Raw genomic sequence first — 25,105 nt, 5'->3', positions numbered from 1 at the left:
TTCTTATCCCATCCACATTAGCATATACCTGAGGTAGCACCATGGAAGCCAACAGCATCACTCCAGATTTACTCCAGTGTAAGTGAGATCAGATTCTGCTTTTTAGCCTACAAAATAGGGTCCACATCTATCATTTCCTTGGTTAACTGGCACATTATGTTTCATGTGTGTATTTGTTATCAAGCGATTTAAATAAAGATTAGATTTTTTAACACTCTATATTTTTCCACGTGAGCCAACATTGCTCTGGATTTTCCTAGGCTTGTTAGCAACTTGCATCTCATTATTTCTTTTTGTGACTTAACCCTACCATAAGATGTTTCATTCTCAGGTCATTGTGACAACTGCCTGACATACTGATGTGTTCGCTTGCTCTCCGTGTTTGTGTCTCTCCTTGTTAGCAGATTTCAATACTTAAGCTTTCCACTTTCTTCCTTAGCAACCCACAGACTGCTTTGAACACTGCTGACATTTTTATCCACTCTTTTGCATCCCTCAGCAAAGCTGTCCTGGAAGAATGTCTGTGAATGTAATTATAGAAACCACATAGGCAATGGTTGGGAGGTTGTTTTGTTTTGTTTTCTTGTTGTTATTTTCTTCCCCTGCTGTGTAAAACCAATCTTTGCTAGATTCAAAGGAAGCTACCTGCCTATTCTGCTGTGGTTGTGCTTCAACAATGAACATCTCCATCTTTTTCATTTGAATATGCATATGGCTCTTAATGTGGCACTGGTGCCAGGCACACATGCAGTTCTAGGTATTTAAAGCAACAGTGGGAGGGAAATGAAAGCTGTGCAGTTGGGGCAGTCCTGGTGTAGTAAACTGCTCTTAAAGCTGGGCGCATTTGATTTTTAATCTCTGCTCTGCCATCAACTTCTCTGGTGGCATAAGCAAGTCCTGTTTTCACTGCGTTGCAATACAAATGTGGGTCCCTAGCCAATGACTACGGTTTTCTTTTGGAATTTGACTGCTCAGATAAGAGCCATCAGCAGGGTCAAATCCAGGATCTTCAGCACCAAAAGTACAGGGGTCTGTCCTTTCAACTAAAGGAAACCTCCTTAAATTGTGAAGGAGGTACCCCGATGCTGCTTGCTCGTCTTCCCTTTCCCGTCACCCTCAGGGAGAGGGCACAGCTTGTCTCATTTACTCCTCTGACTTGTCCCCTATGCAGTCAGGAGTCAGAGGAATGCAAGCAAGCTGTGCACTTTCCCTTTGCTCCCTGATACCTAGCTCTAAGGAAAGTGGGAACTTCAGGGTTTTCCTGAAGAAGCAGCGGTCAATAACCGGCCCATAGGCCAGATGTGGTTCACCAGGATTAGCCCTGGGAGGCTGCCATTACCAGAGCCATCCCACAACATTTTGGCACCTGAGGTGGGAGCTCAAATGATGCCCCCATTCTCCCTCGCTTGGGCCAAAACTTTGAAAGGTCTCAATTCTCTGGGTTCTAGTGGCATCACTCCCACCTCCCAGTCTGGCACCTGAGGTGGCCACCTCAGTTTGCTTCATGGTATGGCCAGCCCTGGCCATCACTGTATTTACCTGCACTTCAGCAGGTGGGGGCGCTTGCCACTCCCATTGGCCTTGGATCATCGTTCCCGGCCAATGGAAGCTGCACCTCAGGAAGGTCAAAGCCTAGAGAACTGCTATCATTTTATTGCCCGTCCCTGTCCTAGTGTCTCTTTAATGATTGATTCTGTCATGTGGTGAAACCTCCAAGAATACGTCCAACCAAAGGGCAACCCTAGCTGCCTGCTGATTCTCGGGCATGTTGCTGCTCTGGAGGTGGCATCAGAGAGTAGGTGAAATGGATCAAGCCATTCCTCCCCACACCCAGACTCTGGGGGAGTCTGCATCCACACTGCATCACGTGGGTTTTTTTATAGAATGGGCCTAACAGGAACCCCAGCTGCTGAATACCCCGAACACTAAAGTGGTTGAGTTTCTAAATGAAATCTTAGTCCGAACGCTGGAGGCTGGGCTCCTAGCTAATTAGAAGGGACATTAGCTGTGCCCTGAAGGGGGGGGAACCACTGGGACACCAGGAAGGGGGGGAACCACTGGGACACCAGGTGAGACACAAACTATCCAGAGAGAGGAAGCATCTTTGCATGAAGGTTGGACCCAAACCATCTCCTTGCCGTCCTGACTGGCCAGAGCCTGGATTTTCATTATCAAGTCTGGTGGGCTGGGGATGTTGTATCGCAGGCTCAAGAGTAAACATATGAACAGGGGTTTCATGGGGAAACCTAGAGCTGGAAGGATAAAAGTGGAATAGCCAAAAATGGCAAATAAGAAGGAAGAAAACTGAAAACACAGTGATCAAGATGTGTCTAAGGTGTGGCTTGCAGGCCCAGTGCAGACAATAGATGCTCTCAGCTTCCAAAGAGAGACACAATGCAGCCAGACTGCAAAGCCCTGCTTGGAATGCTCCATCTTCACCTGATCAGCCATGCTGGGACCTGTAGCCTCCACAGACTGTTTTTGCACATTCAAGATGGGGGAGATGAGGGAGAAGAGCTACTGCTAATAGTCATTGTCCAACCAACCTTCGAAACCAACTGGTGAAGGAGTAAAGGGGGAGGCAGTGCAGGCTGGAGGGTTAAGTCCTGATCCTGGTAGGGAGGATGTCCAAGCAGTTCAGGACTCCAGGTACCTCACAGGCTCAGCTTCATAAAAGAAATGAAGCAGGAAGCTGAAAGTAGGAAGGATTCATTGCTGCTGAATTAAGGGCTGAATGAACAAATTTCACTGAGAGCCACTCAAGTAATGGAACCAACCTGGAGCCCTCATAACAGGCTGTGGCCTCAGCCATGGTGTATCCTTGATTGGCTAATTACAGGCATAGGTCTGTGGGTGGGTGTGGAAGAAGCAGAGATTTAATGAGAGGGTACTGCAGGGCTTCCCCTCCACATCATGACAATTCTAGCATTGGGAGGCTCAGAAGAAAAATGATGAGACTGGATTCTGAATAATGGATTGAAAGAGTCAGCAAAATCCATCCTTGTAAGTGGCTTAAAATCCCACCCTTTAAATGCATGCAAGTAGGAGTGTTTCTGTCTCCAAGCGTGTGGGGCATGTCAGCTCCTCTACATACGAGAAGCTGGAATTTCCCCAAACAAATTTGGGTCAGGGAAGCTACTTGTGCAGTAGAAAGTTGAGCCGCCCCTAACCACACCCTTCTGCTTGCTACTCTCTGACACAGAAAGGTATAAATTGAATGTTCTGTGGGTTTTGGCTCCACCTGGTGCTTTTAATTTGCAAACTGATTTTGTCAGTTCTGCATGACTGGTCTCAGAGCATCTGCTCTCTGTAAATGTGTGTGCGATGCTGCCTTAAATGACACCTTTTGGGATCTGTGTGATGTCACAATCCTTGAGTTTCCTGCACAACCTCTGCTAATCACAATAGCTATTTTCCTTTGAGTGTTTTGCTTCCACTTAACAGATACCAATACAAATGGTCCCAAGCCCCAAAACTGTGTTTTAATTTTGAACCTCTCCCCACCCTTATGCAAAGGTATTTTGGGTTCAGCTGGAAATCCCAGCCTGGTTCTGGGTTATGCAAACACTTAGCTGTGCAAAAAAGGGGAGTTTTCAACACCGATGCTCTAGTTAAGCCATGTTGTAAAGGCAGGGCTGGCCACAAAATTCTGACTCAAAATCAAGTTCCCCACCAACCTATCCCCAAATCTTGGGGCTATTTGAACCCACAGTTTTGGCTCAGCCCTTTCTCCAGATACTAATGCTGAATATTTTTTAATTGTGATAAAACACTTAGGTTTTGTCTCAGCACTGCAGCAATTCTCAATATAAGCTTGATGAATAGAAATGAAATGTCACTGTATAGCTGGTACTTGTGGGCATATTTAAAAAATATGGCTTCCTCAAGTGACAGGAAGGATGTTGCTCTTGGCTCCTGAGGTTGCTGCTTCTAGGGAGGCTGTCACAGCCACATAATGAACCAATTCAGCTCCTGCTCCTTCCTTCCCCCAACCCCAAAGCAGCAAAGTCCTGGCAGAGTTTCACAAAACTAGGTGGGGGTGTTGTTCAAGACAGCTTATTGGGGAGAAAAGGCTTGGAGTGCAAAGACAGTAAGCAAGCAATGATACTATGATCTTTCCACAATTTATCACCTGCTACTTTCAAAGGTAATTCTCCCATGCCAAACCATTTCTGAGGGTACCTGGAAATTTCATAACAAGACAGAAATAGCTCACTGGATCTATAGGCCCTACCTGGAAGACAGACTTTGCTTCCAATGGAGATCAATACATGATGCTTCTGAGAATGGTTAAGCCTTTGAGTAAAGCTATGCATGAAGCATGGTCAGAACAATATTGGAAGGTCCTTCCTGATCCCTGTGCTGATCAGTTACTCATATTAATAGACCCCAAGGCCAGAAGGAATCACTATGATAATCTAAGTCTGACCTCCTGTATGCTACAGACCATAAAACAGCCCCAGAGCTGAGCCATTGGAAAAACATCCACACTTCATTTTAAAATTGTCAGTGATGGAGAATCCACCATGACTCTTAGCAAATTGTTCCAATGGGCATCTACCAACACAGTTAAACATTTCCAGTCATGGCTCATGTTATACTTTTCTATGTTAGACTAAAGAGCCCAATATTAAATATTTGTTCTCTATGTAATGCTTACAGCCTGTAGCCAAGTCACCCCTTAATCTTCTTTGTTAAGCTAAGTAGATTGATCTTCTTGATTTTCTAATCTCTTAATCATTCTTGTGGTTCTTATCCAAACTCTCTCCAATGTTTCAGCATCCTTCTGTGAGCATCAGAACAGGGCACAGTATTCCAGCAGCTGTGGTAGTATTTCTCCTACTCGTGAGTCCCCTATTTACACATTGCAAGTTCATATTAAAGTTTTTGGCTATAGCATCACACTGGGAGCTCATGTACAAGTGATCATCCACTATGATCCCCAAAACGTTTCCAGAGTCACCGCTTCCCAAAGTGGAGTCCCCTACCCTGTAAGTATGGCCTACATTCTTTATTCCCAGATGTACACATCTACACTACGCTGTATTAAAACACAGTGTTTGCTTGTGCTAAGTTTTCCAAATGATTCAGATGGCTATGAATCTGTCCTCTTCATTATTTTTCACTCCCCAAATTTTTGCATCATCTGCAAACTTTATCAGTGATGATTTTGTTTTCTTTCATTGTGTCATTGATACAAATGGTAAATAGCCAGTTCTGATTCTTGCCCCTGCTGGAAACACACCTTTCTAATGATGATTCCCCATTTTCAAATATATTTTGGCATAGATTACTTTGCTGGTTTTTAATCCATTTAATGTGTGCCATGTTCATTTTATATTGGACTAGCTTTTTAAATCAAAATGTCACACTGTTCTGAACAATAAAATATGATTACCTATATCTTGGCTTGCACAGTGCAAGTAGCCTTGGATATCCATCCTTGCTGAAAGCCCTGCTACCACATTTGTCTTGACATCCTGCAGCACTGAGTTCTGCAGGTCAACTATGCACTTCCTGGAGAAATATTTTATTGGTTCTTTAAATGCAACTGCCCTTTAATTTTATTGCATGGTCACTTGTTCTTATATTGTAGAAAAGGGTAAAATGGAGGGAACAACGAGGCCTTACAAAATCATATTATGTATAACATGCCTGTATAGTTTATGGGTAATCTTTGCATAACAATAAAAACTTGCAAGCAAAAGGCACCAAAAGGCAGCGACCAAGATTTTCAGAAATGCCTAGTCATTTGGGATGGCTCCAGTTTTGGGTGCCCTGCTTTTAGAAAGTGCTGAGAACCTGTCCTCTGAAACTCTGGTCCCTTTGAGGGATCTCAAGTTTAATATACAAAAATGGAGACATCCAATTTCACTAGCCTCTTAAATCTCTTGGACAGCATATTTTAATTGGACTAAAGGAAATGCCTCTTATGGTAATGTAATTAATCAGCATAACTTTGCCACAGAATAAGACTAAGGCAAGTACCTAAATAAAATTAATGTAATGATTAGCTATTCCCATTATCAAGAATATTCTCTACACAACAGGGACTACAGGGGCAGAGCTATGGCACAATAGCTATGCCAGCATAATCTCAGCGTGTAGATGCACATAACAGCAATGGAAGGCGTTTCTCCATCCACGTCCTTGAATGTGTACCTGTCAGCATTCTTCTGTCAACGTAGTTGTTTCTAAATTGGGGTTAGATCAGCATCGCTACAGTGCTTAGTGCCATTCTCAAGCCTGGTCTACACTTGACAGTGAAAAATCCATACCCTGTTAGAAGATTCAAAGTACAAATACTTCCCATGAGGAAGTATTGGCCAGATGCATTATGGGTATTATTTTCTTGTTTGCCTCGGAAGCAACTGTCATTGCTCATGTTGGAGGCAGTAGGATACCACACCAAAAGGACCATTAGCTTGATCTGCTGTGATAGATCTTCTGTTTCTAATTAGATCTTGGGAGCTCATATACATTTATGGCCTTTTCCAGGAACCCTGTGGAAATATAACTGATGATTTTCAATTTTGTCTACACTCATGTTCACTACTATTCTTCCCATCTCATTTTTAGTTAGGGGCAGAGAGTTGTGTAGGAGAGTTTTGGTTTTGGTTTTTTTTTGTGGGGGCAGGGGATTGGTTTGTTTTTGACACTCAAGAAATATTTTCTTATGCTTCTCACAGCTCTTTCTCTGCAAACACAAAGTGCTGTGCCCTATGGTACATTTGTGCACTTCAAAACTGATAGATGAGGGATGCTAATGGAATATAAACTATCAAATTAAAAACTTTCATATTAAGAATGCCAACAGTGTTTGTTGTACCTGTGAATTTCAGATGGTGCTTGCAATTTCTTCTCGCTCTTTAATGTGATGCAATATTCACAGTTTCATCTGTCACTTTTTGAGGAATGGGGAATGTATAGTTTTAGCCAGGAGTTCCAGAATTACCAGAAATTGTGCATCACTTGAGCTCCAAGTAGCTTAATTATGCAGTCTGTAAAAACTGCTCGATGATTATACTCTGCTTAAAAACCAGATTCTTTTCTCCTCGGCAATGATAGATTTACACCACTATAACCCTTCAGCGGGTGCTTTTGCTCCACTGTCACAGAAAGCAGAATTTGACCCCAACTGCTAAATAAAAGTGAGTGAGCTGATGCTGGTATTTATCAGAGTTTCTCTCTGCTCCTCTTACCCTCTCTACATTCTTCAGCTGTGGCATCTACTTCACTTTCTGGTAATTTAGATCACCGTGTAAATGCTGCAAAAAATGTCATAAAGATTAGAGGCCTTATTCTGATTCCACATACCCACCATATGATTCTCTGAGTGTAACAGGGCCTGCTCTGCCAAACAGCTGGTCACCTCAGAGCTGCAAACCATTCACTAACATGAGCAATAGACAGAGCCCTGATATGTGCCATGAAAATAGTGAATTGAAGAGATAGCTGAGCGGAAATGGAGCAGGTTAGTAATGGAGAAGGGAAAAAGTCTGAGGCTATGTCTATACTGCTGGCCTTGCTGGTAGAGCCTATGCAAATAAAGCACAGATTAGCATTTTGCCATGCTTCATTTGCATAATTTCTTCAAACCGTTTTTGCGCACGAGGGTTTTATGCAAAAACAAGCAGTGTGAACAGTGAATGGCAAAACCCCCATTTTGCGCAAGATCCTTATGCCTCTCCCAGAAACCCTGCTTGTTTTTGTGCAAAAACCCCTTGCAAATGAAGGGCGGCAAAATGCTAATCTGTGCTTCATTAGCGAAGAGGCTCTGCCGCTAAAACCGTCAGTGTAGACATAGCCTGATTGTATTCCAGTCTCTCTGGGTTGCATTCTCCTGTCACTGAATGCTGTCTCTTCATTGTAAATCCAATGAAGTCAACAGATTTACAAGAGATACTGAATTGATGCGAGAGTAAAATCAAGCCTTCTAGGCCTAATTCTCAGGAGGTGTCAATTGGCATAGCTCCATTGCTTTCAGAGGAATAATGCTGATTTACACCAGCCAAGGATCTGGTCCTAAATAACTGTTTTCCTTTAATGTGAAGGCTTCTTCATTTGCAAGAGGCTGGTTGGAGTAAGCGGTAGGTTCTAAGGCAGTGGTCAGTTACACCTGCAACAAACACAAAGCAAATGTCTAAAACTATGCAGCGATGAACAGGTGTGCAATGACATTTTTAAATCCCTCTTTGAGTGAGCTAGTCAGTGGCAAGGGGGAAGGAGCTGGAACATGTTTGCTTGATAATTTCTCTGCTCTTTCACTCTCCCACTTCAAAACACTGCACATTTCACTAATCAGGTTTTAGGCTGGATGCTGCTTGCCTGCCAAAACGTAAAAGTGAGGAAATAATAATAAAGTATCTATTTCAATAAAACCATTTACAAAAGTGAGTTGCAGGCAAAATAATGGTTGGTAGGGACACTGTCTCTCAGAGAAGGTTCCAGATATTAGATTACTAAGGATTCCATCCTGGGCAGAGAGGGTAAATATGTTAGCAATATGAGGGTGGCTTTAGGCAGTTATTCCTCCAGCTGTCGCAAGTGAGGGTAATGCAATTTGGTGCAGCTAACTGTAAGATTAATGAAACTGTTCAAGTATTTAATCCTATAAAGGCATTACATGAAATGCTGACAGCAGCCTGCATGCATTCCAGACTGCCATGTTTTGTTGTCCAGTGAAGGGGCGGGGGAGAGGGAGGGATTTTGTGAAGATATTTATGGATACTCATGGGGAAAGTCTGTTATTTTTATATGTCTCCCATTTTGTCATCGCACCCTTATGGGAGCCAGTGCTGCAGGGAGACATTGAGCCTGAGGTGTTGGGGCTGGCTTTTTTAAAAAAAGGGCCTGGATAAATATATTGCGTTACTTTCACTGGCAGATAGGTAAACTAAAAAAATTAGAGTAGTGCTGCAACATGATCAGACGGAGGGGTGGGTCAGGAAAAAACTTTTGCCCCATTTCACTATTAGCCAGATGCATTGTGGGAATGGGAGCATTGCAACTTTTCTGAAGCATGAGGCTTTGACATACATCTCCTTGTGGTGACCAATTGACTAAACAGATTTCACCCACTGTGACTTTAGGCACCCCAGTATTCACCCTCTATCTGCTGTTGCACTACTATTAGTATATTAGCCAATTAGCTCATCATAAAATGGAATTTTCAGGTCTCTCCTCCACATCGGTCTTCTCTCCAGAGCCTCCGGTCTCTCGCTCTGTCTCTCTCTCTCTCTCTCTCCTTCACCTCCTCCCTCTCCCTCTCAGCTCTCCTCTACCTCCTGCCTTTCCCTCTGTCTCTCTCTCTCTTTCTCTTCTCCTCCCCCTCCTGCCTCTCACTTGGGGGACCGCGGAGCCCAAACAGCCGTTTCGGCTCCGCGCTCCCAGTGCTGCATGGGGAGCATGGAGCCCAAACGGTCGCTTGCTCAACTTGTTCTCCCGCGGCGGCCCAGCTGAGCAGTGTAGAAGTCAGCCGAGCGCCATGGCAGGAGGCAACAGTGCCGCCCAGAGGGAACAGCCAGCACTTCAGTGTTAGAGTCACAGACATTGGGCTACTATATTGGTATACAATCTGCATTGTGAGGTATCATCTGAAAGCTAACAACATGCCAGGTGTTAATACCATTGTAAAACACATGTTAGTGCATTATAAGTGAAGTTATATACTCCCACATTATGCTGTTGTGAGAACATGGTTAAGACCAGAGAACCTAGCCTGAAGTTGAAGTAGCTTAACTCAGCTGCTGTCTACACAGCAGGAAGTCGACGGAAGAACACTCTCTCTTCAACTTCCCTTACTCCTTGTGAAATGAGGGTTACAGAAGTCAGAGTAAGAAGCCTGTGATTTTGAAATAAGGGGCTTGCTGTGTAGATGTGCACTCCGTTATTTCTTATGGGTTTCCGGGGTCAGAATTCTGAACCAAAGCTTCATAGCCACAGGGTACCCCAGCAGACTGTATTTGAGTCCCATAGTGGCCTGTACGAAACCCAAAACATCACATCTATGTGGTAGAGCCCTCTTGTATGTGTGCCTCATGTGTAATAATAGCAATATTTAGTATTGCTTCAGCACTGTATTAACATTCACTTATTAATGTCTGACCCTCCTAGAGTGTGTTGTGGGTGCTGTCCTCATTTTATAGATGAGACACAGAGGTGAAGGGACTAGCCTCAAGCTATTCAACAGATCAGCTGTAAAGCTGAGACTAGGACTCAGGTCTTCCTGCTGTCTAACCTTTTGGTCACACCTCCAAAATAGCCTAGCAAAAGTAGTTGGATGATCATCATTGCTGTTCATAGAATATTTTGGATGAAAACATTTTCCTTTCTTAATGGAAAAAACTGAAAAATGTTCAGTTTTTGAAAACCAAGAATTGTATGGTTTGGGAGTTTTCAGATTTTTCCTTTCTCTCCTTCCCTCAACCCATCATTTCTCCTGACAAATGGAAAAAAGAAAAAGGAGGAAGAAATGGGAAAAGTTTGGTTTTCTAGTTCTTGTTTTTTCATCAAAACATTTAAGACACCCGTTTTTCAGTACAAACTTTCATTTAGAAGAAAAGGCCATTTTGCATCAAAAACATTTTTGAATGAAAAATGTCAGCCAGCTCTACTCGTAACATTATACAACAGAATTATGGCAGCTTTCTTTCTTATTTTACTTACCTTGTCTGTCTTGTAGAAATGCAAGCTCCCCTGGACTGGTTTACTTATGTAGCTGCACCCTGACCTGAATTCAAGAATGAGCTGGAGAGTCCTATGTTTTGAGCCTATTTATTCTTGATCCTTTCTACTGTGGTAATGATGTTTACTTTGTGATATAGACACCTGGCTAGGAACTTGACAAAGGCCTTCCTCAATCCATTTCACACAGGCCACTAAACAGCCATCAGACCAGAATTTATTGTATTTTCCCTACCATCCACAACAACCTGAAGATTTAGAATTGAACCACTCAGCCATTGTAGACCATCACTTATACCCTACACATAGCAAAGGCCTCAGGGAACCACCGAGGATGGAAAAAATAGCCAAAGAAAAGGTGACTCTGGGGAGTACCATAGGCCTTTTAATGACTCCAGTTAATAGATGCAGAAAGACAAACAGAGAGGGGCAGAGCTCTATGATAAACTCATCACTCCTGGCATTGCAGTTAGGAAATCCTTTTCAGTAATGGGTTTAACTGTGACTATTCATCTTTATTAGCCTCTCTTACTTTGCAGTGGATCAACACACAACACTGAAAAACCTCCTGTGTTTTTCTTCTGCTTCAGACAGGTTGAGTTGGGAAGCTGACTGGTGTGTAGCAGGAATAGATCAGTGTGTGCCTGAGATCGGTCAGTTCCCTTGGTATGTCTTGTGGAGGATTAGGTAGGTCTGCTCTACTTCCCCTCTGGGGAGCTGACATATGTAGACTAAGAGGCATTCCCTGCCCTTATCAGCTGGCAGTCTAAAGAGATAAGACAGTTAAAGGGTGTAAGGGGGGATATTAATGTTTAGATGGGGAACCTGCTGGTTAAGTGACTTGCACAGGAAGTCTGTGGAAAAGCCAGGAACTGAACCCACAGCTCTAGAGTCCCATTTCGAGTCAGCACAAGCAATCAAAGAAAATGCTTCACCCTCAAAAGGTTCAGTGCAAATCTACACTATCACTTACATTGATCTAAATTATGGCACTGAGGAGTGTGAGAAAAAGACACCCCTCAGCAACACAAGTTACAACAGCCAAAAGCCATCTCCCACCTACATAGCTTTTACTTCCCATAAAGTTAGAGTAATTACATTGATGGGAGAGCACTGTCCTGTCAGCATACAGTATCTTCACCAGATGTGCAACAGAGGTGCAGCTGTACTGATATAGTGCAGCTAGGGTAGACCTGCCCTCACAGTGCTGTTCAGACAATAAGATTGAGGTCAGACAGAGAGGAGCACAATTTGATTCAAGGAGGCTTTGGGCCCAAGTACAAAGCTGAGTGTTTTATTTGCTTGTTTATTTAATGCTGTGTCTGCATACACCACTGGGTATTAACATAACTAAGTACCTATGTGCATGCACAAATAATGGTGACTGCAAGTGTCTCTATCCTTATACACACTGGGGACCACAGCTGAAAGCAAAGCAAAGCAAAAGAGGAAGACAGGGAAGGGTGTGGAGGATGGGATGATCATGGAGTAGAAAAGGAAATTTAGCACCAGAGCTAGAGCAATGTGAATGATTATTCCCAGCTATTTCAACAGCCGGGAAAACAATTCAATACTGTCTAAAACCACACTTTATCTAAAGTGGGTTGTTATAGTCTGGCCCAGCAAAGCTCCTTTCCATGAAATGCATTCTTTTCTTTCACTGGGGAGGAGAAGAGGTGTGACAGGGTGACCTACTCACCACTGGATTGCACCACCTACTGGCAGTGATAGGGTTTAGCTCTGCCAAGCCAACACCCCTTCCAGCAGTTACACTCCTGTTCTCCCATATTCCATGAACTCCAGTCAGGCCACCACATGCTTTCCCTAGTCCCTTCTTCCCAGAACTCTCAGGCAGTCTTCCCTTTCACCATCTCATGGTGCCATTCCCTCAGAGACTAGTAAGGAAACACAGGCCTGCCCTCCCTTCTGGGCTCCAGCTCAGGAACCCTCTAGCCAGCAGCCCAGGTCTGTTCCCTCCTGAATCCTGCTGCTTTTCCTGGAACCCCTGCCACCTTCTTTGGGGCCTGCCAGCCCAAACACCGTCCTTCCAGGGAGTGACTGTTGGCTCTGTAGCACACCTTCCTCCAGGAAGCAACTATAAACTAATGCTCTGCAACCCCCTGGGCTGTTGCCAGCCTCCTGGCTTTATATAAGTTCCTAGTGCTCCTTCACAGGTGAGCTTCCCTCTAATTAACTGCCTCCAGCCTAAATCTCCCCAGTCCCTTTTGCAGCCTAATTGGCTGATTGGGCTCACCTGGCCTAATTCCACTTTTGCAAGGGCAGGGTACGGTGTACACTCCATGATAGGGGGCAAGAGGACTGTTTGTGCTCCTGCCCTGTTAAATCTTGGATACTTTCAGGCTATGTCTACACTATGAGTTTTCTCAGCAAAATATATGCTAATGAGGGACTCATTTGCATGAGTTGTGATCTCATTTGCATATTTTCTTTCAATCCACTTTGCCTGGGGGTTTTACGCAAAAACAAGCAGTGTGGATGTTTCTTTTTGTGCAAAAACCCCTTTTCCCGCCAGATCGGTAAACCTCCTTTTTTGGGGCACAAGGATCTGGCGGGAAAGGGGTCTTTTGTGCAAAAAGAAAACATCCACATGACTTCCCCTCCCCTGCAAAAACAGTGTGCCTAAAATATTAAAATGAGGCACAGATATGTGCTAATCTGCACCTCATTTGCATACTCACTGCTGGCAAAACTGGCAGTGTAGTTGTAGCCTCAGAGTCCCTAGTGCTCAAAGAATCTCCTGAACTTGTTGTCTCCTTCCCCACAGACAACAGAGTTACTACATAAATTGCAGAAACAAAATACAGGACTATGTAGCACTTTAAAGACTAACAAGATGGTTTATTAAGTGATGAGCTTTCGTGGGCCAGACCCACTTGATCTGAGGAAGTGTGTCTGGCCCACGAAAGCTCATTACCTAATAAACCATCTTGTTAGTCTTTAAAGTGCTACATAGTCCTGTATTTTGTTTCAGCTACACCAGACTAACACGGCTACATTTCTATCACTATTCTACATAAATTGCATGCTCTCTGATTCTTGAATCTCATTCTTCCTACTCTGAAAAATTGGAAGAAGCATTTGGATTTTGTGAGACCTTAGGAGGATTGAATCCCCAAGCCTCTGATGGGTGTTGATGGTGTTCTGTGTTTCAAACTTTTTGAGCCTGTAAGACTGGCTGCATTGTACATCCACGTCTCACTAGAGCGGGGCAAAATATTTTCAACAGTCTGTTCGTGTAGCAAAAAGGGCAGATTCGGGACAACCAAAACTTGTTGCAAATTTTGTCAATTTTACCAAATTGTTTTGGTTGAAACAAAACTTTTAAAAAATACAACCAGAATGATTCATTTCAATACTTTCAAAACAGAGCATTACAATGTTTTTGCTTTGAGATGACTTTTTGTTTTGAAATAGTCTTCAGTTTTATGTTTTTAAGTTAGAAAAATTATCAAAACCTAAATGATCCTTTAACTCAAAATGTTTTGGGTTTTTTGGGGGGAGGGAGGAGAGGGGAGAGTGTGGGGCTAATTTTGTTTTGTTCTGTTTTTGCTGCTATTTGGACTTATCAGTGAATCAAAAAATATCTGCTATTCACACAGCTCTATTATTCAGCCTGGCTTACACACTAGCCAACAACTACAACACTATATTGTTTCTCTGTGTCCTTTTAACAAATAGCAGCAGAGAGTGAGTTACAGTTCAAAGGGTTTCAGGTCTCTGGAGGGAAGGAGACCTAATGATACTGCTGCCTGCTTAATCTCTCTGAAATCCCCTGAGACACAGCCCTGAAAGGTGTGTGTGTGTAGAGGGGCAGTGGAGCATCACACAGACCTGGGAAAGGCAACACAAAAGAGAAGAGCAAGGGGAAGCATAGAAAGAGGGAAAGAAAGGAAAGATAAGTTCCAAATCAGATTTATTTAGCTTTGGCTAGAATGGAATAATGAGCATAATGGGGAAAGCGAGGGCCCAGCTCTGATTCTTCCACACAGCATTACTGCTCTGGGCAGGTGAACAGGGTCTAGCTATCTTGGTTGGAGACTGAGACTGGACTCCCCAGACTGTGGTTCAAATCCAGCCCATATCTATAATGGTCAAAAAAATAAAGTTAAAGCAAACATGATCATCTGATTGCTATGGGGGCTATGTGAAAAGAGTAGGAAGGACTCATTATGCACTTTAGAATGCAGCTGCTTGTTTATTAAGCAGGACATCTCTCTAGGGCATGGAACGCCAGTGCTCCAGAATCTGCATTGGCTGCCCATTGGTCTTTGGAGGGGGTTACAGTGTTGATTATGTTGTATGAAGTCCTAACTGATCTGTGACCTGTCTCCCCTCTCTCCCCAGACCATACTGCCAAAGCTGTGGTCAGAAAAAGCACTTCAGCTAAATCCCCCTTGGTTATACAAAAGAGGATGTGGCTGGCGGGATGGTTTCTGTTAGAGCTTCAGGACTCCAGAAATTGCTTCCTATACCCCTTGATCCAAAGCAACCCAAATCCAGTGACCTTCAAGCATTCTGCAGAAACAGCTGTTTGATCAGGTTTTTGGAGGATGCTGGGGGCATGCTTCTCAGAACCATGAAGGGATGGATGGTAAGAAGTCTCTCCATTCCTGTTGAAATGATCACTTTAAATGCCACTGGGATTTCATTGTATTATGGTGATGTGGTAGGTCACCTACAACCTTGGATAGAAGCAGTCTTTTCATTCCCCCACTACAAAAAGGATGTGGACGCAATGGAGAGGGTCCAGCGGAAGGCAACCAAAATGATTAGGGGGCTGGAGCATATGACTTATGAGGAGAGGCTGAGGGACTTGGGTCTGTTTAGTCTGCAGAAGCGAAGAGTGAGGGGGGATTTGATAGCAGCCTTCAACTTCCTGAAGGGAGGTTCCAAAGAGGATGGAGAGAGGCTGTTCTCAGTAGTGACAGATGGCAGAACAAGGAGCAATGGTCTCAAGTTGTGGAGGGAGAGGTCCAGGTTGGATATTAGGAAAAACTATTTCACTAGGAGGGTGGTGAAGCACTGGAACGGGTTACCTAGGGAAGTAGTGGAGTCTCCATCCCTAGAGGTGTTTAAGTCTTGGCTTGACAAAGCCCTGGCTGGGTTGATTTAGTTGGAACTGGTCCTGCCTAGAGCAGGGGGCTGGACTTGATGACCTTCTGAGGTCTCTTCCAGTTCTATGATTCTATGATAATTTTAATTCTAAATGAATGAATAAATAAATGAAGGAGATGCCAAGGCCTTCCTGGGCCATGGAAAATGACTGGTCCCTGCCAAGAGTCAGTCACTGTAGGGCAGATAATGCACAGTAAGAAGAAGTGAGGAGCTCATATACTGTTCCTGTTCTCTGGTTTTAAAGAGGATATCATCGTTCTGGAGGCATCAACTGGAACTAGAATGCAATGAGAAATGTCTGGTGGCTTTCTTTAAGCATAATAAAGAATGTCATAATGAATATCTATGACAGAATGCTACAGTATGGATAAAAAAACTCTCTAGAAATGTTAGCATTTCCTATTATATTGAATGTGGTTTTAGAACTCAACAGGTTTTCATCCCCATTATATTCAGTAGCATTTAGGTGCCAGATTGTCCATTATTCCACATTCTGGGGGTGCCAAACACCAAATTCACACATGCAGATGAGTATATTAGAGTTAAGCCTTTTTCTTACATACACGTACATTTCTTCAACACCTATAAAGACCCACATAGGCACAGGCTACAAAGCTGAATTTTAGTAGTTTCTATCATTTGAGTACAGAAGGGAGCACTGAACAGCGAACTGGGGGGTATGAGGAGGTGTGGGGTTTGGGAGAGACTTTGGGTGCAGTAGGAGGTTGAGGTGCATGAGGGAGTGCCAGATGCAGGCTGTGGCCGGGAGGCACTTGCCACAGGTGGCTTCCAGCCAGTGGACCAGCAGGGTGCTCAGGCAAGTTGCCTACAAACCACCGCCCCACATGCCGTTCCAAGGTTTCCAGCCAAGGGGAGCGGTAAAGATGGTGTTGGGGGAGGGGCAGTGCATGGAGACCCACTGCCCCTTTCCTTCCAAGAGGTACACACAGAGACATACTTGCCCCAGCAGCTGGCCGCTTTAGGTGGTGTGTGGAGCTACAGCAGACAGGTAGCCTACCTGCATGCCCTGCTGGGCCAAGGGACATTAGTGGCCCAGAGGGCCATGATGGGCCAAATCCAAATGTTTGGAGGGCCAGATCTGGCGCATGGGCCATATTTTACTCACTCCTGTTCTGGCATTTCTGTATTTTTGTCTGTTGGGAGTAACTGAGAGGGAGCTAGCTAGGGAAATAACCACATGCAAGTACTTTGAAGATTATCATCCCCAAAAGAGGAATCATTTAACGTGGCTCATGGAGCATGCAAGTGTGTTCAATGGGGTGAGATTGAGCAAAGGAAAAATGTGCTACGAGGGAGATCTGTTTGACCATGGAATAGTTTCCCACCAGAGCAGTGGAAGCCCCGTTACTTTGAGCCTTGGATGCTTCAAAAGCACTGAAGATTGTACGTTAGGGAGAGATCAAGCACTGACCGCTGGGGTGTGGTGTGGTGGAAACAGTGACTGTTTCTCATGTTCCCATCAGGAAATACTGCTCTTCAGGCTGAGGACCAAATGGCTCTCTGGGCTGGAATAAGTATGTATGGAGGGCTGTAGGATCTCCAAGAATGGAAATTGCTTTGTACTCTTCCTGGGTAGTTTCCCTCTGGGTCTCACCTACCATTAACTCCTCCTAAAGACCTCTTCTGGGTGTTTGCACAGTGCAGAGGCACAGTGTGGAAAAAGTGAAGCCAGCCTCTGTCACCCTTAGCTTTTACTTCAGGGGTTGGCAGAAGGACACTACTTACATCCTCCCCATCCATCCTGCCCCAAGAAGCTTTGCAGGGTGTGATGACTCCAGTATCTCAGAAGGAGCATTCCTGGTGGGATGGATCAAGGGGGATTATTTCCTTCCTGCCCAGAGAGGTTGGTGGTGTTACTTGCACAAATTTCCTATCCCTTCCACACTGTAGGGACACACACCTTTACCCAGTTCCTAGGGTTCAAGGTACAACCGTGTTAATTTACACACCCACCCTTACCCAATTCCTAGGGCTCAGGGCACAACTTCCTGCGGGTTTTCAAGGATCTTTAGCCACTGAAAGCCTCACGCAATCATATTCTTATCCTCTATCTATTGACAATTCCCAAACAATTCCACACAGTATCATGCTCACCAATCCTGATAAAGGCAGGCAGACTTCCCCTGTTGGCCAGGCAAAATCAGTCTCTCTGGATCTTCGCTGATGCATGTCATGGTCATGCATGAGAATCCTGGCATCTCTGGTCTTAGGCTGTGTCTAGGAGGTGAATAGTTCTTCCAGGTCTTCCCCCTTTTTCTTGGTGTTTCTTGTTTTCCCTTTGGTCTTCTTCCAGCCTTTTGCTTCTTTCCTTCCACTTCTATTAGTTTTTGGACCCCAGCTTATATAGTGAAACCTGAATCCTGTTTAGCTATATCTTAACCAAATATTTTAGTATAATTTTACTGACCAATCATAACAAAATTACCTACCCAATCATACCCTACCACCTTCATTGATTTACACCTAGCAAAATTAATTATACTGCAGACAGAAATAGTAACAAACCAGACAGAGATCATACAGACAAACAATAGAAAAGTGAGGATTCTTAACCATAGAGTGCAGATTCCACAACCTCAGCTATTGATAAGCAGTTTCTTGCCAGACAGAATGGGGTAACTTAAGGTTTCTTTACCCATCTTGAAATCTGTTTCTTTATCTGGTGACAGTGGAAGAGCTATCAGGACAAAATCCCCTTCTTACAACCGGATGTGACACTATTTTAATACAATTTAGATGGAATGTGAGTATGTGACTTTAGGTCTTACAGCTAATGGCTACTGCCCTTCAGTTTGCCTGCAAAGGAAAGCTTTGGTTCAGGCCTACCCACAGGCCTTCCAACATGGCTACAGAAAAACCATATTGTTACAGTGGGAGGACTCAAGTCTCTATGGGTATGTCTACACTACCCCGCTAGTTCGAACTAGCGGGGTAATGTATGCATACCACACTTGCTAATGAAGCCCGGGATTTGAATTTCCCGGGCTTCATTAGCATAAGCGGGGAGCCTCCATTTTTAAATCCCCGCTGCTTCGAACCCCATGCAGCGCGGCTACACGGGGCTCGAACTAGGTAGTTCGGACTAGGGTGCCTATTCCGAACTACCGGTACACCTCGTTTCACGAGGAGTAACGGTAGTTCGAACTAGGAAGCCTAGTTCGAACTACCTAGTTCGTGCCCCGTGTAGCCGCGCTGCACGGGGTTCAAACCAGCGGGGTTTTAAAAATGGCGGCTCCCCGCTTATGCAAATGAAGCCTGGGAAATTCAAATCACGGGCTTCATTTGCAAGTGCGGTATGCCTACATTACCCCGCTAGTTCGAACTAGCGGGGTAGTGTAGACATACCCTAAGTGTAGAGGGGAAGGATGCAGGTAGGCAGTTAGGAGGGAAAGGCTATGGGCGGTTAAACCGAGGTGCTTTGTGTACTCACACCTAGGGTATGTCTACACTATATGGCTCTGTTAATGGAGCCATGTAGATGAGCTTTGTAGACATAGCAAAATGAAGCAGCGATTTAAATAATCGCCGCTTCATTTACATCAAAATGGCTGCCACACTGCCGATCAGCTGTTTGTCAGCACAGCGCGGTAGTCTGGATGCTCCGCGGTCAACATCAAAAGCCTTTGTCGACCTCCGCATTATGCCTCGTGGGATGAGGTTTACCGGGGTGGTCGACAAAGGCTTTTGATGTTGACCGCGGAGCATTCCGACTACCACGCTGTGCCGACAAACAACTGATCAGCACAACGCGGCAGTCATTTTAATGTAAATGAAGCAGTGATTATTTAAATCGCCACTTCATTTTGCTATGTCTACAAAGTTCATCTACATGGCTCCGTCAATGGAGCCATGTAGTGTAGACATACCCCTAGGCTGCCTCAGTGTCTAAATCTGGATGGAGGGATCTCACCTTAAGCACCTGCTTTTAAAAATCTTGGCTGCTGAGTCCATTGAAATATCCCCGTTTTCAGATAGTTTCACTCTCAGGAAAATAAACCATCTCCAAATGATCAATTTCAGACATTATGGTTCCTGCCTGCAGAGGGAATTCCACCCTGGTGGATTGTTCATGGCACATCAGTAGAGGGCAACATTCCTGCACTTCAAACCCAGACCAGTTATAACGGAGGGGAGAGGGGTTGCAAGTGGGGAACATACAAGCTTGATTGTTATTAGCAGCAGTGGCCCCCACCTGCCATACAGCAAAATATGTGTGCAGCCCTTTGTAGTCTTTCCCTTGTTGCAGAAAGAGATAGTCAGAGGTTTATCAATCTCAGCTATTAAGCTTAATTTTTCTTTTTAATCCTCTTAGCCATGTTCATTAATTCAGCTTTAAATCATAAGCCTATTTATGTGAATATACATTTTTCATCAGCATTTCCCTATTCCTAATCTATCCTCTGTTTTCTTAAATGCTTTCCTACTCTACTTAAAAAACTCTTTCCCTTCCTAATGATTTCCATCATCCCTGCTTAGGTCTTTAACATTATTATTAGTTCCAGGAAGAATCTCTTGCCAGCTCCTTTCTAATAGGCTCTCCATTGTAAGCACTTCTGTAGACAGAGCCCATCAGTTTGAGAGGGGCTGTTGAACACACTTCCCCAGCCAACCCAGATTGCTCCCATCCTGTGCAGAGTATTAAAGTTATTAGTGTTATTTATTTGTACTGCAGTAGCACTTAGGAGCCTCGGCCCCGGGTGAGGGCCCCAGCTGTGCCAGGCAGTGTGCAAGCCCCGAACAAAAAGACAATCTAAGTATCAGATGAGAGAAGTGGATGCAACAGGCGCGCTGCAGGAGCACAAGTAAACAATGAGACAGAATTCGTCAGTATAATGGGCAGTGGTCTCAGCACACCAGCTGCCTAAGCATTGTTGAAGCTTTTGTTGGTCCCACAGCAGAGGAGTGCATTAAAGAGGGATATGAAGGAGAACAATGTGGAACTCTAATGCAGAGCTTAAATTCAGCCACAGCCACCTGGAGCAGAGCTCCAGTAAATATTTGCAAAACCACAGAAGTCCCTGTACTTCCGATGGGGCTGTAAATCCCCACCCCACCCCACCCCAGCCCACGAGTCATAGGGTATGTCTAGACTACATCCCTCTGTCGCCAGAGGGATGTAAATTAGACATACCGAAATTGCTCATGAAGCAAGGATTTAAATATCCCGCGCTTCATTAGAATAAAAATGGCCACCACTTTTTGCTGATGCGGCATTTTGCACAAGGCATAAGGGATCTGTCGGAAAAGGCTTTCCTTGTCGACTGATCCCCATCTAGACTGCCGCTTTTTGCCGGCAAAGTGCCGCGGTGGCAAAAAGTGGCGGCCATTTTTATTCTAATGAAGCACGGGATATTTAAATCCCTGCTTCATTAGCAATTTTGGTATGTCTAATTTACATCCCTCTGTCACCAGAGGGATGTAGTCTAGACATACTCATAGTGCCTCCTGTGCAGCTGGAGCCCTGAATGTGTCCTTCTCTGCAGGGCTGAAGCTCCCAGTCCCAGGGTCTCTTATCCCCATTGCAGGGCTGAAATTCTGAGCCCCAGCAGCACCTCCTTGAAGAGCTGAAGCCACAACATGCCCCACAGCTGAAGCCTGAAGCCCCAAATGGGAGGTGGGCTCCAAGAAATAGAATGTAAGCCCTGCCTTAATGGATGTGTAAGAGGAACTCCTTGCATGCAAATGCCAAGTCCGAGGGGTCATAAGAACATAAGAACGGCTGTACTGAGTCAAACCAAAGGTCCATCTAGCCCAGTAGCCTGTCTGCTGACAGTGGCCAGCACCAGGTGCCCCAGAGAGGGTGCACTGAAGACAATGATCAAGCGATTTATCTCCTGTCATCCTTCTCCAGCCTCTGACAAACGGGCCAGGGACACCACTTCTATGCCCTGGCTAATAGCCTTTTATGGACCTAACCTCCATGAAATTATCTAGCTTCTCTCTAAATTAGTCCTAGCCTTCACAGCCTCCTCTGGCAAGGAGTTCCACAGGTTGACGACATGCTGTGTGAAGAAGAACTTTCTTTTATTAGTTTTAAACCTGCTACCCATTAACTTTATTTGGTGTTCTTCTATTATGGGGACTAATAAATAACTTTTCTTTATTCGCCCTCTCCACACCACTCATGATTTTATATGCCTCTATCATATCCCCCCTCAGTCACCTCTTTTCTAAACTGAAAAGTCCCGGTCATTTTAACCTCTCTTCATATGGGACCTGTTCCAGCCCCCTAAGCATTTTAGCTGCCCTTTTCTGAACCCTTTCCAAGGCCAAAATATCTTTTTTGAGGTGAGGAGACCACATCTGTACACAGTATTCCATGGCCACAAGGCAAAGCTAGAGGTAACCACCTTGGCTCTAGTCTACACTAGGGAGTTCTTTTGAAATAATTCCCCTTATTTTGAAATAACAGAGCATCCACACTACCACACCCATTATTTCAAAATAACAGGTCGCTTATTTCAAAATCTACACTCCTGCTTTTCTTGAGGAAAAACACTAATTTCAAAATAGATATTTCAAAATAGCATTAGTGTGGATGCTCAGCTGCTGCTATGTCAAAATAATAGGCCTCCAGAGGCCTTTCACTGCTGCACTTGTAGCTGCTCTGGCCACATACCAGACAACTCCACTGCTCCCCATCTCCTGCAGAGTTTAAAGCTGCAGGCAGAAAGGAAAGGACTTGTGGCACCAGGAGAGCCCTGCTAGTCCCGTGCCACACAGTACCCTTGAGTGGACTCATGAGTGACTCCAGTTCTCCCTATGTGCCCCCTTTGGCTGGCAGCATGCCCACAGCACCCTCAGACCAGGGGCAAAAGAGGGCACCAGCCTGGACTGATGTGGAGATCCTGGATCTCACTGAGGTCTGGGGAGAGGAGACCAACATCCAGGATCTGCGTACCAAGAAGCACAATGCCAATGTCTATGGCCAGACGGCCGCCAGCTTAGCAGAGAAAGGGCACACAACCAGGTCCGGATAAAAATTAAAGAACTCCAGCAGGCCTACGCAAAGGCCAAAGAGCAAAGTTCTCACTCTGAGGTGACACTTCACACCTGCCACTACTATGAGCAGCTGGAGGCCAACTTGAGAGGGGGGCCAGTCACTGTCCCATTGTCATCATTGACTCCAGCCAGGACATGCCTGGCATCTACCTCCACATGGGCGGGGTTGTGGAAAAGGATGAGAAAGAGGAGAAGAAGGAGAAGCAGGCTAGCCAGGACACCCTGCCCTCCAGCCAGGAGCTAATACTCAGTCTGCAGCCAGTTCCCCCCTCCCAGGATGTCTCCCAGGGCTCAGACAATTCCGGCAAAGGCATTTCTGGTGAATTCCATAACTTTCCCTATACACACATGGCAGCAGGCTGTCAGGGGCTGTGTGCTACTTGCTCAGCCTTCTCTGCCGGGGGGGTCACACAACAGCCTGTGCATGTGGGTGCACATAGAGCGCCAGTCCAGAGCACTCAGCCCCATGACGCTCTCACACAGGAATCCCTTGTTCCTTCTCACAAGGTTCCTGGAGAAGCCTGCTGTACTTTGGTCTCCGTGCAGGTCTCCTTCCCACGACAAACCATCACTAAAGAGGCTGGGGTCATGGAAACTCACATGGAGCAGTGTCGCACACGGCACAGGGTCATGCCCACACTTGGGCAGCAATTGCTCTGTGTCAAACACAGCAATGTGGCGACTGATCCCCTGCATGGGAACGTGCCAGGAAAAGGAAGAAAAGGGAAACCTAATAGCACTCTCTCCAGAAAACGGCCTCTGCTGCTCACACACATCTTCCCCAACACTCCCCCTCTCCTCCATCTCTCTCTGTGGGATGCTGCCCGTGCCAGACCTGGTATGTGCAGGACATAGAAGTAAGCTGAGCTGCCCCAACTTCCCCTCCTGCCCACAGACTTCTGGCTGGCACATTCCCATGCCTTGTCCCTGGGATGTGGCAGGTAGTGACGCTCCCCTGGGACATCTGTGCCTTTGTAGGAAAGTGCCCACTCTCTAGGCAACAGCTGACCTTTCTCAAAGTACATCACCACCATCTGAACTAAGAACTTCAGTGTCGACTCAGAGATTAGGGCTAGTAGGGCCAGGCTTCATGCACAGGGTCTCTTGGGATGACTTTGTCACTTTTCTTCACAGCCGGCCCCGCTGTAAGTGTGGTGCGTCCACCACCTCTAATACCATCTTCCCAACTCCTCAAGATCTGCCGGAGGAAAGACCTGCTGTGAGACCAGATGGCCTGCCTCCAGATCCTCATCTAGAGCTCCAATGAGGAGCACTAGGAGCAGGCTACCAACTGTGAGGAGCGCTGGGCTGACTGGGAGTGGAGGAAGGCCATGTGGGAGCAGCTGTCACACCAACACGAGGCCAAGAGCTCCTCAATAACATCAGTCATGGAGCACATGGCTGCATGTATGGAGTGGGCCACCAACCACCTCCCCACACCACTCCCTCAACTTCCTGACTTCCAACTCCCCACACCCAATGCCCTGCACCTGCCCCCTGCTTCTCCTCCTAGCCCCCCTAGGGACTGCCAGGGCCCCTCGAACATGTGGCGGTGGGACCTCCCAGGCATCTGAAGCCTCCCAATGTACCTGAGGCATGCACCAGTCCAGCCCCATCCCTGAGCCCTCCTCCCTCCTCCATTCCAGGCTCTTTCCCCAGTCCCTCCCCTGTTATATATCCCCCAAATAAAGCATCAGAGCCATTTGTTCGAACATAAAGGCTTTTTCATTTGGTCTGCAGGAGATGGGGGAAGGTGGGAAGGGAGGGCAGGGAAAGAAGGGGTGGGGAGGAAAGGTACACAGCAGCAATGCAAAGGCCCTTTATGGGGAGAGTTTCACAGGTGGCCTTGGCTGAAACTCTCCCTCATGACCTCCCAGATGAACATAGCCCCCTGGGCTGTGTCTACTTGAAAGTAGGAATAAGGGATCTTCCGGAAAAGGGTTTATTTTCCGCAAGATCCCGTCTAGACTGGCGCTTTTCTCCGGCAAAACCCCAAGCCGGAAAAAAGCGGCAGCCATGTTCATGCAAATGCCGTGGGGGATATTTAAATCCCCCGCGGCATTTGCAATTCCGAAGTGTCTCATTAGCATCCCTTTTCCGGAAAAGGGTGCCAATGTAGACACAGCCCTGATGTGCTCTCCACATGGCAGTGGTGTTGAGCTGCTCACATGCCCTGGCCAGCTGCTCAGCCTTTGTCCCCCACTTCTCCTTGCTCTCACATATGTTGTGGAGCACACAACAGGCCACCACCACGTAGGAG

The 25,105-nt window shown here is 45.5% G+C and overlaps 1 long non-coding RNA gene across 1 annotated transcript; it reads left to right on the top strand.

The window, feature by feature from the left end:
• The first annotated feature begins 2,900 nt into the window (after positions 1-2,900).
• Positions 2,901-24,208, top strand: LOC142827676 (uncharacterized). The gene is made up of 3 exons (XR_012902384.1): positions 2,901-3,003; positions 15,052-15,298; positions 23,980-24,208. It is a non-coding gene; the product is annotated as an uncharacterized LOC142827676 (long non-coding RNA).
• The last annotated feature ends 897 nt before the right edge of the window (positions 24,209-25,105 follow it).

Source organism: Pelodiscus sinensis, chromosome 3, assembly GCF_049634645.1.
Source record: "Pelodiscus sinensis isolate JC-2024 chromosome 3, ASM4963464v1, whole genome shotgun sequence".
NCBI classification, from domain to species: Eukaryota; Metazoa; Chordata; order Testudines; family Trionychidae; genus Pelodiscus; species Pelodiscus sinensis.
Note: the sequence above shows the minus strand (reverse complement) of the source record. Positions and strands in the feature narration are given on the sequence as shown.